This window comes from Echinops telfairi, unplaced genomic scaffold (assembly GCF_000313985.2).
Source record: "Echinops telfairi isolate 266 unplaced genomic scaffold, ASM31398v2 ScPeMD7_443;HRSCAF=831, whole genome shotgun sequence".
In the NCBI taxonomy this organism is placed as follows: domain Eukaryota; kingdom Metazoa; phylum Chordata; class Mammalia; order Afrosoricida; family Tenrecidae; genus Echinops; species Echinops telfairi.
In genome coordinates this window covers 83,971,707-83,976,606 of record NW_022104341.1, presented here as the reverse complement: position 1 = coordinate 83,976,606, position 4,900 = coordinate 83,971,707, and positions in this window count along the sequence as shown.

Sequence of the window (4,900 nt, the reverse complement as noted above, 5' to 3'; positions counted from 1 at the left end):
CGTTTTGTTCAGCTGTGTGTGGTGTGGCCCTGCCCGCTGTCAGCTGAAAGACAGCTAGCAATACCGTTGTGGTTTATATAAAATAGCTTAAGTGCCTGCCACATTGTGGCCCCTCAATCAATCATTGATAGTATGACAAAGATATTGCTAAGCCAAATTAATAGCATGCATAGATTTTTTTTAAAGTAACTGAAGCATTATTTCAATTAAACTGCTTTGTTGATTGAAAGTGACCACTTAAAGGTTGGTTAAATCCCTCCATGCCAGGCAAGGGACTTGGTCTTGCAATGTGGGGTTGCAGAGATGAATTGGTTATTGCCTAGAATTCCGACTGGCCTCTTTTTGATTACTGCAACAGTTTCCTAATAAGGCCTCATGCCTTTATTATCCCCGACTGCTCTTGGCTGAAGCGTTTACCATCAGATGAGTGGCAAACCTTTCTTCCTCATTATTTTCCTCATTCATCGCCATGCCTAAAACCGTCCACCGCTCTCTCACACTCTACACCTCTGCATCCATTATATACTGCCTTGTATTGCTCGGTGATTTTCCTTCACGCTAGTCTTCTCATTCCAGCCAGAGCTGTGGTTGTTAGTTACTTGCACATACAGAAAATAAGGTTGGCCTTGAGAGAATTTAACTTAATCAGCAGGTGATGAAAGGCACCCAATGTCTTCTAGGCCCTTGGGAATTGCTGCTTGGCTTGTAATCGGTGATTATTAACACATCTCAAGAAAGGAACTTCAGGTTAGTCTGGAAAAGAGGAGAGAGACCTTTTAGCTGAATGTGTGCAGCCCTGTTTGAGGTGAAAGGGTCCTGGACGCAGGGAACGTAAGTATTTCAGTCATTCGTCGGCAAGGGTATTTATTTCATTAACTCCGGGTCCAGGACGGTCCTTCTCTATTGCAGGTAGCTCTTCTCTAGTTACGAAAGTCAGCATCCCCTCCTCTCTGACTCCTGAAATAGTCCCAGGTTTACCCTTCTCCTTCTGTGCCCACGATGTGATTGTTACCGGGATAGGGGTCTACTAACTCTGCTTCCCAGACACCTACAGAGGAGAAAGGGCACCTTTTTTTTTTTTGAAGATGCATATTTTTACTGAGGATATATATATACACATTTAGATCTGATATTACATATATTTTTTAATCATTTTATTAGGGGCTCATACAACTCTCATCACAATCCATACATACATCAATTGTGTAAAGTGCATTTGTACATTCACTGCCCTCATCATTCTCAAAACATTTCCTCTCCACTTAAGCCCCCGGCATTAGGCCCTCATTTTTCCCATCCCTCCATGCTCCCCCCTCCCTCATGAGCCCTTGATAATTTATAAAGTACTGTTTTGTCATATCTTGCCCTGTCCGATGTCTTCCTTCACCCACTTTTCTGTTGTCCATCCCCCAGGGAGGAGGTCACACATAGTTCCTTGTAATCGGTTCCCTCTTTCCAACCCACTCTCCCTCTACCCTCCCAGTATCACCACTCACACCACTGGTCCTGAAGGGATCATCCGTCCTGAAGGGATCATCCGCCCTGGATTCCCTGTGTTTCCAGTTCCTATCTGTACCAGTGTACATCCTCTGGTCTAGCCAGACTTGCAAGGTAGAATTCATGTCATGATAGTGGGAGCGGGGAGGAAGCATTTAGGAACTAGAGGAAAGTTATATTTTTCATTGTTGCTACATCTCACCCTGACTGGCTCGTCTCCTCTGGGAGACCCTTCTGTAAGGGGATGTGCAGTGGCCTAAAAATGGGCTTTGGGTCTCCACTCCGCACTCACCCCATCATTCACTATGGTAAGATTTTTTGTTCTGATGATGCCTTATACCTGTTCCCTTCGACACCTGTGGTCGCATAGGCTGGTGTGCTCCTTCCATGTGGGCTTTGTTGCTTCTGAGCTAGATGACCGCTTGTTTACCTTCAAGCCTTTAAGACCCCAGACGCTATATCTTTTGATAGCCGGGCACCATCAGCTTTCTTCACCACATTTGCTTATTCACCCGCTTTGTCTTCAGCGGTGTGTCGGGAAGGTGAGCATCATAGAATGCCAATTTAATAGAAGAAAGTATTCTTGCTTTGAGGGAGTACTTGAGTGGAGGCCCAATGTCCTTCTGCTACCTTAATACTAAACCTATAAATATATGCACATAGAACTATTTCCCCATCCTCATAGAGATATATTTGCATATGTATATATCTTTATCTAGAGCTTTATAAGTGCCAAAAGGGCGCCTTTTAAAGGATCTCAAGCATTGTGACCCACGGAGACTTATCTCCACGGTGACGTGCGGAAGCGCCCACGTCACTGCCATCAAGCCCCTCCTCACTCGCAGCAGCCCCCAAATAGGGTCAGTGTCTATGGACCAGACAGATTGCCTTTGCTTTTGAACGGCTTGTATGTGTAAAGATTCTAATCATGACTAAGACAAAGATAGCCCAATAGGAAAAGAACAAAGCCTATGAACGAAGAAATTTGCAGGGTCTATGTACAATAAATGTTTCACGTTCACTCTTAATGAAGGAAGTCAAATTAAAATAGCAGTGGTATCGTCCTGTGATGAGACGGATGTACATTTAAAAAGATATTTGAGAGGGATACATCATTGCTCTTTAATCGAAAAAATTAAGAGTGCCTTTAACACAGCAGTCGATGAGATTATAGGGAAATAGTACCAGATACCTTTAAATTGACTCTGCCTCATGGTGACCCATGAATGTCAAAGTAGAACTGCGCTCCCTAGGCTGAGTTTGAAAGTAGACTGTCAGGCCTTTCTTTCGTGGCATCTCTGGGTGGACCTTAGTCACCAGTCTTTCAGTTAGCGGACAAGTGCATTAACCATTTGCACCGCTTGGTGAAATAGGCATTCTCAAATACTGTAAATGGAATAGGCATCGGTATAATTTCTTTCAGAAGATCGTTTGGAATTTTCTGTCCAAAACGTGGTTCTTCTCGAAGGGCAATTTGACCAAGACTGAAATTCCTGGGCTACGTTTTGGCCCCTGCGGACCTTGGCAGCATTACTCGGTGTCTGGTGCGGAGCTTGCTGTACTTCTTTTACTCCGGACTCTCCTTTCATCCCATTGGACTTCACCCTCGGCTATTCTGTTCGGGGCTGGTTTTTGTGTTTGCTTTTCAGGAAGGGTCCTATGGTGCTTGTGTCTTTGAGCATGTCTGTCTTTTGCTTGTGTACTTACCTGGCCACTTGGCCAGATAGCATATCTTTTAAAACACTGAGACCTATCCACTGTCACTGCCTCAGTTCGGACGCAGCGCGAGACGATAGAAGGTTTCTGAGACTGCACATCTCTACCCGAACAGAGAGGTTGGTGGGTTTGAACCCCATACCTGGCAGTTAGCAGCCCCACACCTCACCCACGGTGCCACCAGGGGTCCGACGGGGGCCCTCGCTATTTCCCCAGACACCTGATAGCCTTTAGGTGGTGTCATGGAGAAGGCTAAGGCCAGCCTGATTTGTCCTCCCTCCACGTGGCCTGCTTTTGTCTGGATGTCCGAGGGGTTCTTTCTTCACCCTTAAAGTTGAGGAGTTTAATCTAATTAGCTCGGTTTCTATTGCTCAGTATTGATTTCTCTAGGATTACAGCATGTCCTTTTAATGTGAGGATTCATTTCTCTATGATTCTTCGTATGAAGAAAATGTTCTTCTATTTTTTTATTAAAATACTTCTCCCTTTTAATTTGTTGAGTTCTTCAAGGGCACTATTGTTTTCTTTGGCTGTGTCATCTTTGTGTGTATGTGTGTGTGTGTGTGTGTATCTTCTCTCCAAACGAACTTTTACTCTCTGATTCGATTTATCCAACATTTTCTTCCATACTATCAATCTTCAGTCATGTGTATGCAGTTCCTTACTGTTTGAATTTACTTATAAATTCTGCAGTAGTATTGTTGGGGAACCTAATTTGTTTTCTCTCTCCCGCAGTCTCTTTTTTCATCTCATTCTGTTGTTTTATAGCATTATCTTTGCGTTCTTTCACTGAATTCATGATCTTTAAAAGCGCTGTAGACTGAAGACTTGCGGATGATGTTCTTTACATCGGGCTGTATTGTACCCAACCTTGCAGTCCTCCTCGATTGGCTTTCCATGCCGTTTTCCGGTCTCTCTTTCTGTGTTCTTGCTCATTTCCCTGGGTTCTGTTTGCACATTTATCACGCTGAGGTTGTGGAGGGACTTTTCTTATGCCTGTTGGACTTTTTTTTTTTTTTAATGCAAGGAGTGGGCTCATAGACAAACAAGGCTAATCAGAGTTTTAAGACAATTGACCAATGGAGGCCTCGTGGTTTTTGTTTTGTTTTATAGTACAGAGGACTGGTTTAGAGCGCTTTGTGAAATACAGAGGACAGCAGCAGATCTGTGCTCCACAGGGTCCTCACGGGCTGATTTTGGGAAATAGATCACCAGGCGTTTCTTCTGAGGTACCCGCAAATGGACTTGGATCTTCAACCTTCTGCCAACTAGCTGTGTGAGTTAACGACTTGCACCAACCAGGTATTTCTACAGACATGTAGGCAGGCTACCCTCATCTACCCTCAGACCGCAGCTTTGAGGGGGAGAGGCCAACCTGCTCTGATGATCCTTCCTAAAGTAGCAGCCTCATGAGAGCAACTGTTTTAATGTCTTCAAAGCACTTACCACCACCTGAAGGTATCTCATTTGCTTGGTTGCTTACTAGCTTAATGTCCCTCTGGCCATCGGAATGTGACAGAGCCAAAGAAGATCATTACCGCTTTGATAAATATTTATTTCCAATGTTATTATGCATTTTGCAGTGAACACTCTTAGCAGACATCTTTTTGCACCACTAAAAGACCTCTTTAGAGTACATTTTTGAAAGTGGAATCGCTCCATCTTATGAGAGACAGACATTTTATGT